The 14,436-nt window shown below is 35.2% G+C and overlaps 1 protein-coding gene across 13 annotated transcripts in view; it reads left to right on the forward strand.

Moving 5' to 3' along the window:
* NBEA (neurobeachin) overlaps window positions 1-14,436 on the forward strand; it is a 671,317-nt gene that overhangs the window by 485,191 nt on the left and 171,690 nt on the right. The window lies entirely within an intron of this gene.

Genomic DNA, 14,436 nt, shown 5'->3' on the forward strand with positions numbered 1-14,436 from the left:
AAAGAATCCTTGTGTGAGAGAAACGCATGGAGAGATCACCTTCTCAGTAATAAAAACAAAAGTTGCGCCGAGACCCAGCAAAGCTCTTCCAGTAGTCAAAATAAGCAACCCTTTCCGTATTTATTTACGCTTTCCCGTAATCATTGTGTGTGCAGGACTGTTAATCAAATGGAGGAAAAGTGTGCTGAGTGTGTGTCGGGGGTGAGTGTGCGTGTGTATATGTCAGAAGAAGCTGCTGTTGGTTTGTCTAAGAGCCCAGATGCACTCGTGTGGAAATTATAAAGGCAGGGCCAGGCAGGCTGGCGGCCAATCGCCACTGGGCTCGTCACGACAGCCTCCTTCAGCTCCAACCCGGCTAATTAATCCCCCCTCGTGGATATAGGCACACAACTAAAGGTAGGAGACTGCTGCCGGCAGAAAACCACCCAGGCCACCTAGACAGTTTTGGAAATCAAAAGGAATCTCTCTGCCTTGGTATTACTTGAAGCATATTGACGTTCTGAAAAGACTTGGCAAAGTGGTTCTCTTCCGTGCTGAAAACCCTGCTTGTCTTTTTACCGCCGAAATGCAAATACAGGTGTATTAATGGTCATCCATCAATGAGTGAACTAGATGGGGTTTTCCAAAACAAAAGTCACTAACTTGCATTTAGCGTAAGATAATTAATGTCTGTTATCCTCGAGGTCTTTTTAAATGTAGGTTGAAAGTTTGCTCTTTCATGTAAGCGCAAGTTGGCTTTAAATGCAATAATACCTGTGTAGTTTTCTGGATATTCCTATATGTTAGAGTGATTTTTTTTAACGTTTTGCAGTGTTTTATCTCTGTTTTTTCCTCATTTGCAGTTGTTGAAGGGAATCTGAAAATTATTGCTGAGCGTGTTAGGTGTTGTCTACCCCAGTTTAAGTTAGGATGTTTAAAAAAAAAGGTTAATTCCCCCCCCCCCCCCATCTGCTGTCCTCTTTGTACTTTGGGAGACTCACCCAGCGTCACAAGTAGGACCCTAAGGTTAGTACACAGTGGTAGAAATATTTGAAAAATAAACTCTCTGTGATCGGGAGATTATTTTAATGTGCGTTCATAGTGAGCTGTATTTTATTATGTGAAATTCAGGAGAGATCATAGAGATGAGACCTACTAGCAGATAACTGTCCTGAAAATTTGCAGGTTTGAGCTTTCTGGCTTGTTTATAGAGGTATAATTAAGGATATATCTCCTAAGTGTCCTTAGTGGTGACCTGACAGTAGACTTCAAAATTTACACTACTTCATGTGATTTGATTAAGGGAAAATGGTTAGGCTTTTAAAAGAAAATTAATTTGCAGCCATCCAAGGTTTTTTAATTTAAATATCATTTTGGAAAAATTTGAAAGAAATCAACATTTCTTTTGGAACCTTGAAACAGGAGGGTGAAATGGATTTATGCACAACATCTTTTCTTCTCGCGGTACCAGTTGTGTCAATGTACAGGAAACGAAAAAGATACTACCTAGGGTTTATGTAATGGTTTTAAAATCTGTGCAGATTTTTAATTGCTTACCTTTAATTTAGAGGCAGTCTCTTTCAAATTAAGAATCTTTCCAGAAAAATCTTATAACTGCTGATAACAGGTTTGTAGGCACTTTCTCTCAGAGCCACTTTTAACAAGATCTTGTCAGGGTTCCCACTTTTCTCTCCAGCTTTTTTTGGACAGGTACAGCATCACAAAGCCACCTATTATTTACTTTCTCCTTATCCAAGAGTGATAGATCCTGGTTTAGCCTAAAATAGTATATTAGATTTGGGGCTCATGTCATCCATCTACTCTATTCCTGAGAACCTTCCATTCCCTTAGGAGCAGGGATGGGGACGCCGAACAGCCCCTCCTCAGTTTCCAGGCGTTGCGGGTGAACGCACTGCTACCTTTTGGCAGTTGGAAGAGGAGGCAAATCAGAGCCCGAGAATCTGCGACCACGAAGGCGAAGATACGCCATGGTCCCTGGGGAAAAGCCACCTCTGTCCCTCACCCAGCGCAGGTCCCCATGTGCTTCCCGCTGGTCCCGTTTTTCCCACTACTCCGCACTCCCTGGCCATCCTGGTTTCCTCCGTCTGCTCAGTGTCCCATAGGCTTTCTTTATGAGTGCTAGTTATTTTAAAACCTTACTTGGTGTCCCCGGTCTTTCCACGTCTGCCCCAGGCCACGGTCTCTCCCCACCCACCCCCAGCCCCTGCTGCCGCCCGGGCCCACGTGTGGTCACAGCCGAGCCCGGGGCTTTCTGGTCTCCGGCCACGGCCCCTGCGCCCAGCGCTCTCTCCCCTGGGTTCAGGCCAGAGTTACTCGGCCGAGACCTCGCCTCTCGATTTGTTGGGCTACCTGCAAATACCCCAGGTTGTCGAGGCCCTGAGGCAGCCTAGGTGGGACGCAGAGGCCCCGGGGCCGTTCGAGAGGACCGTGGCGCGGCGGTCCGGATGGGTCTTACTCGAAGGACGCGAGGGGCGCCGGGCCGGCCTCGCTGGAGCCAGGCGCGCAGGTGGCGCATCTTCGGAGCTCAGTGTGCGGCTTAATTGGGTCAAAGCGAAGCTAAACACCGAGGCACTTTGTGCAAACTAATTGGTGTAACCGGGGCCTTTGCACTTTGAAGAAGAGAAATGGATGGAGAGAAAAGCACTAAGAAACTCCTTAGTCCTAGAGTGTTCCAGGGAAGTGAAGTCATTCAGTTCCAGGGACACCAGGACTCTGATTTCTGAGCTGCTTCCTTCAGCACCCTTTACACTGGGAGCTGACAGTGATTTACATAACATGGGATTCACCCACCCGCTGTGATCGCTGTGGGTGAACTGGGCGCCCTAGAATAATGCTCCAGTGCAAGTGCTGCTTGTTGCTGCTACACAGTGATTTTCTATTACACTGAACATGTGAAATGAACTGCCTTGTGTAGCTGAATCTTTTCAGTGAGCTTAGCCACTCTCATTGCTGAAAGAAAATTAAACTGTTCTGAGTGTGTATTCTATGCTTTATTTTTGTTGTTGTTGAAATGACCTATGGAGAGAAATTTAAATTATTTAGTATATTTTTGGGTAATTGAGCTGATTTTAATCTAGGCTTTGGAGCTAGATTTGTTTTGTGGGAAATTATTTAACTACTGTATAGTAATTTTTTTTGAAATATTAGTTGACCTCTTGAGCTAGTTTTTTCAAATGATTACATAATACATAGAGATAGCTTAAAATCAATTTTTTACTTATGTGAAAAGTTTATAAAACAACTCAAATGACACCAGTCTTACTTATATTATTTTTTTTTACTATAAACATAATCTTAATAGTACTAGAATAAAAGCTTGTGTGTGTCCCATGCTCTAGGATGTAAGCGCTTAATTGTTTTCAGAGGTATGCTGTGCAGACATCTTTGACATGAACTAATAATAGAAGCATAATTGAAGAAAACTAACCTAATTGAAGGGAAAAAAAATCCAAGAATCTCTTGATTTAATGATAATTTGAGATGCTTACATTTGAATGGTATTTGAGATTTTAAAGTCTAACTGACTTGGCTTTTTCATTTCATTTACTTAGTTAACTATGCAGACTTGATTTAAAAGGTACCATTGAGAAAAGAAATCCAAAATAGTCACAAGCACACCATTATCATAAATTTTCATACTGTTAATGAGTATAAAATCATTAAGTATTGTGATCCTTAACACTTTGAAACATTCAAAATAACAACGGCGTAATAGTTTTTCCTGAAGTGCTATTTCCCTGGTAACTTATCCCCCATTTGTAAACCTGCTTAACTTATATAGGATACACAAAGTAATGCATAGTCACCTTATTAGATTTAAAGAAAAACTTTATTATGTTGAGAAATGTAGGAATACAAGGTTTCTGTGTTTTAGAAACCCTAATTTAAATTTGAACTGCATGTTCATAAATTTAAGCAATTGTGACCTTTCATCTGGAAAAATGTATCTATTAGTTAGAAGGTATGCATACATGTGTTAAATGCTCACATAGATATTGTTTTGTGTTTTTTCATTATCCACTGGCTGCTACTCTAATCACAAGTATTCATGAATTTAAGGTTTTATTTTTTTAATATGTGCTTATTACACTGGGGAGATAAAAAGAATATGAAGTTGAGTTTATTAAATTATTTATCCCTACTGCTGGAGTGGCTTTGAAAGCTCATTGTACTCCTCTGATTTCTACCCCCCTCTTCTTTTTTTAAATGCACCCAGTCTATTTCATCTGTTTCATTCTGCCAGACACAATATATTTCTTTTTTTACACTAGAGAAATTAAAGACAGATATTTGTGCAGGGTTTTCTTTATGTGTCACATTAAATAAAGTGAAATAGAGGGAGTTTTTCTGTAATCTAATTTGATGGCATCTATACCTTTCTTCCTGTTGTGACTCCTTGCATGAAAACACTTGAAACAAAATTGCTTGAGAGCTTCAAAAGTTTCAATGATTTCTTAAAGCAATTATTTCATATTTTAATACCAGCTTTATGACAAAGTAAAGCAGAAGATTGAGGTCACTCTTTGCACAATTTAGACCCTATTTTATTTCTTCAACCAGAGCATTCTGATAATTGTGGTTAATTTTTTTAAAATTATTTTATTGAGGTCATACCAGCTTATAGCATTGTATACGTTTCCGGTATGCATTATTATATTTCAGTTTCTGTTGTCGACTGCATTGTGTTCATAATTGTGGTTAATTTTTAAAAATTATTTCCTTAATTATTCACCTGAATGATCAAGGCTGTCGCCTCAGCTTCCCACATCCCCCCAGTATGCAATCATACACTCCTCTTTGTAGTGGGGAGTACTTTTTCTCCTACCGTGTTGCTGGTGCTAATAAGTGTTGAAAAGAAAGTAACTTTGAGATTAAAGGTGGAAGTTGGAGGTATACCTTACAAGAATTATCACCACTGCCAGATTTGCAGATTTGAGGTGGTTCTAGATAACTCTGGCCAAAACCTTTCTTTTGGTAGGAAAAGAAATTTAAAGCCTGGGTTATTTAGATATTTGTCTCAGTTTCCTCACTTCCTTTGAACAGGTACACGAAGGAGCAGGATATTTTAAGTTGTATCCATAAACTGAAAAATTTATGGGGGGAAGGTTATCAACCAAAAGATTTTCTTATTGCTCAAAATAAATGTGATCTCTAACCATTTTCCAACTTTTAAGGATATTGGGGTTAGTCATTCATTTATTGAGTATTTTGTAGGAAGTATTGATTCCAATATTCTGGTTTCTCATAGACCCTTCAAAGTTATCTTTATAATCTATAAAATTTAAATTGATTTTGTTAGATTTCAGCTCTATTTTTCGGTTGGATATTATGGACATATTCTGACAGAATAAATAGGCTCCTATGATTCTTTTCTATATGAATATGTGAAAACTAGATATTCCTTAACCCAAAACTGACATGGATTTGCAGACATTTACACGTATGGCTACATCCTTGGTACTCTTAGTACACTAGAGTTTTATTGCACTTAGGAAAAACAATGCAGTCAGATTCGATTAGTGTCTGTTAATCTGTACATCTGTAGTGGGTCATCCAGTACTGCATAGCTCTCATTACTGTACCATACTGTATGTGATTAAGCCACTGAAAATATTCAACATGACCTTGAGACTAGAGTATCATATGTAGATAATCAACTTCCACTGATTGTGCTTCTAACATAATGTTTCCTGTTTCTAATTTACAGTTTGGAAGCTTATTTTTTAATGAACAAAGCAATTCCTCTAAACCAAGATTTATTTTTTTAATGATTAGTAGCTGGAGTAATAATTTAAAAGGATAATTGCATTAGCTAAAAACTATTACCTTTTATCACATATATTATATCCAATAAAATAAATGCTTTATAGAAAAAAGGAAATTAGTTTATAAATAGTAATTTCCTTTATAGCTTTATATATAGATATAGAGATTATAACATTATCTGAGAATAGACTACCTAAATATCTCATTTTCACTTATATGTGATTGTTTTCATTATTCTAATAATATACATTTTAGTATACCAATGTGTACTATTTCTTGAAAGCCAATTTTTCTGTATAATGATTTGTCAAAAATATCAAAAGTACTAGTAAGTGGTTAATACTTTTAATCTATATATGTTTGTTCATTTTATCTAAAAACCTCGATCACATCGAAAGCATGAAGAGCATAAAGAGTTTGTAAGACATAGTGTTTCTAATAAAAAATTGTAAACCTAGTGAAACAAAAAGTATAGCTTTATTTTATTTTTATGTGAAATCTATCTTTTTATTATTTTAAGTCAGGTGTATTGATGTATAAATTTGCACACAGTACTAGTCTGTTCTATGAATTTTTTCATAATAATGTGCCATTCTGTGAATTCTGACAAAGATATACAGTTATATAATGTCCAGCACAGACATAGAACATTTCATTGCCACAAAAACGTTTCCTCATGCCCCTATTTTATTTTCTAATTTCTAAATTTTATGATTCATTTATAAATGCCTGGGTGTTTTAGTTTTATATCAAAAAATCTTTATATTGTAAACACTTTTATTTATTCCCCTAGACTTTATTATCTTATCATGCTTCTAATTTAAGACCAGTTTTAATCAGAGAGCACTGAAGTATAGGCAAAATATAAAATATTTCAGATATACAAGCAATAGGTTTATAACTTTTGTTTTACATGAAAGTTTAATTTTAATATGTGACATTAATGCTTGATAAAAGATTCATTTTTCAAAGGAACCGGCTAGTTTTTGTAATGCTAGCATGAATGTATGAATCAGACTTATGAATATATTTCACAGTTTGCACATCAAAATATGTATTAAGAAACAGGTTCCTCATATAAGCTAGCAACATTTGAGGCAAATTTATAATGTTACTAGCTTTATGTCACTAGAGAAATAAATCTCGTCTCAATATTTAGATTACATTTTACTTTACATTTTTGGTAAATTAATCCTCCCTTTGAGTGGTAGGGAACAAGACCAAGGAGTTTATTAGAGCTACTATTAGTTAATATATACACATTCTTGGAAGATGTGCTTCTAATCCTAATTTTGTATAAATATGCATTGTCATTTAAATTTAGCTGGTTATAAATACTCCAAACAAAGAATTCTTAAATTGTAGGAGTGCAAACATTTTCGTTAATAATGATGCTCTTTCAAGTATTTTGCTTTTTTACAACTTGGAATAGCACAACTAGTCTTCTGTTTCTTCCTCCAAGATATAAAATTGTTTAAATGCTTTCTGGTTTATATTTTTATTTGGCAATTACAATAGAAATTTTAATGTTATGCATGCTTACAAGCCTATTAAGAAAGAAGTTATTGCTTTCTTAATATTCTTAAGCCATTTTTAGTAAGTATACTCTTTTTATGGTTTGCAAAATAGCCTGTGCATGCAGGTTCTGTGTACACGCACACACGCACACACACACAGACAACCCCAGTGTTTCAGAGTGTACAAGATCGAAATGGCCTCTATATGTCTTTTGTGTAAGCCTGTTTAAAGAAAAAACTACTAAATATAGGATTCTTGTTGCCACGAGTATGCAGTCTCACCTCTACAAGATTTTTCCGTAACAGCCCTTCAAGTTTTCAGTAATACCTTAAGAGAGTGCAGCTAAATGGATTTTAAAAATAATAATAATTGGAAATTCCAACAGTATTTGTTCAGTCACATATATTATGGCAGTTTTGAATGTCATAAGCTTTTAATTGTGAAACCGAGAAGTTTAAACATGGCTAGCCATTCTGTCCCTATAAATAAAAATATATCACTCAGTCGTTCACATACATAATATGCATGTATATACATAAAAACGCCTTCACTTATTTAAAATTGTTTTCTACTTTTCTGCAACAGATCAAGGTTAAATATTTTGCAACTTGAACCTGTATAAGCAAATTGCATAGCTAACGGGGGGGGGGGGGGAAGTGGGGTTTTTTGGTTCTTGTGTTTTGTTGTTTTTTTCCCTTTTACTAGCAAATTCAGTTCTTCATTTGTTTTGCTCTCCACGCTGCATTAGCACAGTTTTCCCCTGTGTGCATCTGCCAGTGTACAATTTAGCCACGGGCATCTGTAGACCTTGTGGTGATCAGTATTGCAGGCAAAAGCCATATGTGTTTAAATAAAAAAAAATCTCTTTATTTCATTTGCTGTTTTAACTGGATGGATAACTTTTGTGCCTCAAGACAGAAGAAGAAAAAATACAGAAATAATTAATTGCCTCTATTCTTGAGGCAGTTTCATTTCCCCCTCCAATATGGAATGCTTGTCAGCTTTCCTGATAAATGACTGCATGTATTTGCATAGATTTTACATTAACACAAAAATTAGTTTTATTTGTGGAAAACTAGTTTACATAATAATATAAAACCTAATGTTATTGATTATGTTTCCAAGCATTGATGATTTTTTAAAGGGATTGTACCATTCTTCTTTTTCAAAGAATCCGATCAGCCTGTTTCTTAATTTAAACTTTCTTTTGCTTTATAGAATCTTGCATTGGACAAGACAAACATATTTATGAAACTTTAAAGTTTTAAAAATTCTTTTCTAGATATATTAACCACAACTGTTTCAGACTCATATAGAACTCAGTTGGTAAAAAAATTTCTGATTTTAAACTTTTGTCAAGGAATATTTTTAAATACTTATTATCAGTTACATACATCTCAAACAGTTGCAGGATTTCATCCATGTGAATGATTTTAATTTTCATATTTATGTTATCAAAAGGATGGATCCGATACTAGGTGTGTTTAGTTGAGCTCATTCTTAAGACGTTATGCATTGTTTACAATCAAATTTAAATATATCTGGGGACTAGTCTATCTTCAATCTGTTTCTTTGAATATATTTAATCAATTGATCACCCTAATCCAAGCCTTGAAAAAAACACTCTGCTGGAGCTATTTGGGTGCTGAAAATAATTCCCCCTCTCTAAGTGGCAGGCAGTAGATGTTTATTCATACTGTAATCTGGCATCTTGTTGTCTAGAGGCAACCTGCTAATTATGTGCTATCATTGTCTTATCCATGTTACGGAAAATTCAAATATGTTCACTGCTGTTAGTTACATCACAAAGCTTTTCATAAAATATACTTGATCCTCAAGAAACCTACTACACTTAATGGCAACCTAAACCGAGAGTGTCTCTGCCACTTCTTGATTCTGGGACACCCTGGGTGCCAGCTGTCACAGCTCAGCTAATGATGACAAATGCCCCTCTCTATGCAGATTGCAGAGCTTGCTGGCTGCTGTGAAAAGCAGCCAGATTACCTTTCTTCAGATAGTAACTTAACCTTTTAAACTCATGTCAGAATGAAATTATCGTCTGTGATAGTTTCAATATCTGTATCTTTAAAAACAAAAATCAGAATAATATCAAATAACGACTCACTTTTTTTTAATTTTCCAATTTTTGTATCATTTACATTGCTTACCCTTGAATGCTGTAATATTCTCAAGTGAGAAACTCTGGGTTAGATATACACACTAGAGTGTATATTTAAACTCTGCATACAGCTCAGGTAGTGTGAATTATTGAGAAAATTATCTAGATTGTTTATGCCAGAAAATAGCTGGTGAAATGTTGAGGGGAAATATTCTTTCTTTCTCTTCAACTGAGTTGTGAAGCCTCTATTCTCCCACTGTGTCTATAGGCCCAGCCTGTTCCAAATAAATGGTTACATTACTTCTTTAAAACTCTGTGGGTTATTCCAAAATGATTTTGAGAATAATTGCTGCTAGTGATTGTTTTCTCTGTTTTCAAACTTGAGCTTTTGTTTTAAGTTGTTGATTTGTTCCATAGAAATTTGTTGTTATATTATGGTACGTATACCTACATGGATTCTTCAAAACAATAATGAACACTGTTAACCATAATGTAATGTAGGGGGGTCAATTGCCCACTGAATGAGATAATACTCTACAATTGCAACATTCTTTTCAATTTACAAAAGAGTTTAATATGTGTTAATTCATTTCATGTTTAAAATAATTCTAAGTAATAATTATAAGAGTTGAGAGAAATGGGTGATAAGGAATGGGGACCAATTCTTAATGAGCATTTAATCTTCGCAACAAATGTTAGTTCCCATTTACAAATCAAGAGGCTGAGATTTAGAAAGGTTAAGTGTCTTACCAAGGGTCACAAAAGTAATTGCAAAACTGGGTCTGTCTGACTGCGGTTCTCTCAGCACTACAGCATCTAGACTATAGTGCATAGTGCAGAGATATACATGTGTGTATGTACGCATGAATGCATGCACATGTGTCCTGTCTGTACCCAGAAATAGTTTTAGCAACTGCTACTAGGATATAAGTAAATGTTATTCTGGAAAGAAACCACAGGCTTACATTTACATCACAAATATGATTGTTTGATGAGTTTTAAAGATTAAGTTCTTTATAAGTCTTTTAATTAAGTAAATATGGAGACACTTTTTATGTTATGAATTTTTATTTTATGTTAGTAATCTATTGATCTGTCACATAAGGAGAAACTATTTAGGAAATATATTATTTAATGAATATAAAATTGTACTAATTCATGTAAAGAACAACTTCCTTGTAAAACCTGTTAGGATTCATGGGTTATATCTTTATAAAAATGATGAAGAGAAATAATTACTTCAGCACTTACTTGAGCAAAGTATCTATATACTTTTCTTTTATCCATGTAGTTTTACTCTGTGACATCAATGAGTTGTACAAGCAACAATATTGTACATCTTTCAAGACACAATGAACATTTCCTTTTATCATGAATTTAATTACAATCATTTCCAAGAAAGCTTTGTGAATGCCAATTGTTTTTATTCCTTACTAAACTTTTCTTTGATACAGATACTACAGTATAAGGATTTTTTTTTCAATGATACATCTGATTATGTTGTTAAATGTTCTATCTTTATGTATTTTAATTGTAGAATTCTACTTATGATTACTAATCAGTACTAATGCTTAATAATTTGTAAGTATTCCACATACAAATTATATAGAATTTACAGTGAATATTTTATTAAAATGTATCATGCAATTAATCCTGGAAGGAGTAAGCTAATTCTACCTCATAAGTCAAACTTTTTTTTTTTTAAGATTTTATTTTTCCTTTTTCTCCCCAAAGTCCCCTGGTACATAGTTGTGTATTTTTAGTTGTGGGTCCTTCTAGTTGTGGCATGTGGGACGCCACCTCAGTGCGGCCTGATGAGTGGTGCCATGTCCATGCCCAGGATTCGAACCGGCGAAACCCCGGGCTGCCAAAGCAGAGCGTGCGAACTTAACCACTTGGCCATGGGGCCAGCCCCTAAGTCAGACATTTTATATCAGGGCAGGAGAAAACTTTAGAGGAGAACATAATACAGCCCTCCTCATTAACTGTCTGAATCACCTCTACAACAGTACCAAGGAGTGGTCATCAACTCTACTTTTACCTCCATTGATGAGAAATTCATTATTTCCTCACATAGATACTTGCACTTACAGACAGTTCTCATTGTTAGAAAACTCTAATATTGAACCAAAATCTTTGTCCTTGAAACTTTCACTGTTTAGTGCCTATTTTTCCTTCTGTATAGCCTTATCCCTTTGACAGAAGTAAGTTCTTTAAATTCAGTGTTTAAGATATCAAATTGAGTGTGCTCTGGCCCTTCAGCCATTAGGCCTATAGCATAATTTAAGTCACGTCACCATTCAGGACCCATTCTCCTCCATGGTTTTCTTCAAGTGTAGTGCCTAGGATTCATTACTCCCAGAGTGGGTTGGTGACTGTAGAGCAGAGAGTCCTCTCTTCAGTGAAACATGACTGTATTAACTTTTAGGGGGTGCCTCCATAACCCTGTCGACAGATGCTGAGCTGTGTGTCGATAAATATCATCTTTGTTTAAATATCTGTTACCAGGGTCCTAAGTACGTGACTTTTTTCTTTATCCAACTCATTCTATCTTGCTATTTTTAGCTATTTTTTTCATGGTTTGACTTACAATAACAAGTTATGTGTTATTGTTTTGAATAAGGGTTAACAGGCATAACCATTCTTTCTTAAAATTTGTCATAGGCTACATTTACAACATCTATAGCAAAACAGAACTCAACTATAATGAATTTTTTGTTTTTGCTCGGGCTAGGTACATAAAAAGGCTAATCCACTTAATAAGATCTGTGGCTAGATTAAATTTACTAAATATTCCACATTTTGTATAGGTTTTTTTTACCAAACACTTAAAATACTGATAGTAGTTTTTCATGGCTTTATCAAAATATATAACTAATAAGCCTCATTTTGTATAAAGTACATGCACTATATATTTTGACATATTTATCAAGTTTGCTTCATCAAATTTTTTGTCTACAATGGAGTCTACAAGTTTCCCAATGCTTGAACATGCACAGAAAAACTAATAAACTATTAATGTAAATAAATGTAAACATAGAGTCTTAGAATATTATTAGAATAATTTTCATATTGATCCATTAATATTTTAATCTTCCGATAACAAGTGTCTTAATATTTTAGCATGAGTGGAGCAAATACTTTTTTAAAGTGATGTATTTAATAAGTTGAAGTCAATGTGAAAACTTTTTATTAAGCTAAATTAGTCTCACCAATCAAGACCCATTCTACTCTATGTTCTTCAAAAGCAATGCCTAAAACTGAATATATAGTAACCCAGAGTGAATTTGTGAATGTAGAATAGAGAAGCCTCCATTAAGTTATGAGTACATTGTTTGAAAAACATATTCAAAAGATTAAATAGTAAAAGGTAACCAATGTTAAGTAAATAATTGATAAAATACAAAATACAGGGGCCAGCCCAGAGGCGTAGTGGTTAATTTCCCATGCTCCACTTCAGAGGCCCAGGGTTCACAGGTTTGGATTCCAGACACAGACCTATACACTGCTCATCAAGCCATGCTGTGGTGGTATCCCACATACAAAATAGAGTAAGATGGGCACAGACGTTAGCTCAGGGACAATCTTCCTCACCTAAAGAACAAAGAACAAAAAACAAAAACATTTATTGTATTTATTTCACTTTGTAAACAAACATATCTGTTAACTTTTTTGTGAGTGTGTCATTTATTTTATTTATTTAAAGCCTTAAATTTCTGCAAGTGTAGGCACATGTTTTTCTTCGCCAAGTTTTTTTTCCCTAAATGTGGATATTTCATTAATACTTTATTTACTATTGCTGTGACATCTAGGCAATAACACACAGAGACAGGCTGTCTCGGATCTGGCTTTCTTGCAGTTTGTGTCTTGAATGGAGAATGAGGAAGTCCAGTGCTTTTACAAAGAACATTCTCAAGTGAAGAGCTGCCCATCTGTCTCGTCTGGTGGCTTATGCAATAAGCAGTGTTATCACATGAATCTCAATGCGCAAGCATTTGTTTTATGAACTCTTTCTGTGCTTTGAGGAGTTTATAAGTTGCTTACTCTGTTGTGTGTCAGTCCCAGCTGACCCAAGTGCATTCTGCTGAGCATATTTGGGGCATAATTAGAACTAATGAAGCCTGGAACACAGCTAATTCTCTAAATGATTTATTCTTATGCTCTTGTCTGATTCCTAAGAATTCTCCAAATCATAATCTATGCCACTTACTTTTTCCTAGCATTGTGTTCATACAGCTACTCTATTTTATTGTATTTGATGAGCATTAAAAATATATTAGGTATTTGAAATGCTGAGCAACATGTTTCCAAGTAAAAGTTTATATTATGTGTTAGTTGAGGGGAATGCCAGTTCTTCACCATCTTTTGTTTTTGTTTATATCTCAAAATGCTTATGGCACCTATGAGTAGATAAGAGATAGAAAACATCAAGTAAAAAGAATCTTTAGAAAACGTACCACTGGGAAACGAAATCTACAAGTAAAATAATTGAAAATCATTAGTGGAAGATTCCTATTTCTGCGTTAGGTTTCCCAAGGAAATCAGAAAATTTTTTAAAATCCTTATGAATAGACCTCATGTTTCAAAGCTGTTTCATTCGTATGGCTTCATTGTACCAGCAGTGTTGAGAATGACATTTTTCTACATGCCCTCACCAAGTAGTCAGTGATTCAGTGGCCTGTAACACTTTAAATCCCATCAACTTGCTTTCCTTTCCTGTTATAACTGTTTCAATGAGTGGCACTTTTGTTGTGCAGGTGAAGATCTGGTAGCTTACCGAGGGCATACTAGAATGAGGACAGACACAATTGCCAACACTAGAAGGCTATAACTTTATTAAAGCCTTACACTCAGTAAATAAGATACTGAAGTCTCTTCAGGTAGGTAGTTTTTGTAGCCTATGTCCTATTTGGTCGCCTGTTGCCTAGAAACTACAGCAGAATTCATTGTTAAGAATTATTTATTTTGTCTATTGATCTCAGTATTTAATATTCACCATAGCTTACAGCCCAGATAATAAATACCTGAAGAAC

This window comes from Equus caballus, chromosome 17, assembly GCF_041296265.1.
Source record: "Equus caballus isolate H_3958 breed thoroughbred chromosome 17, TB-T2T, whole genome shotgun sequence".
Taxonomy (NCBI): domain Eukaryota; kingdom Metazoa; phylum Chordata; class Mammalia; order Perissodactyla; family Equidae; genus Equus; species Equus caballus.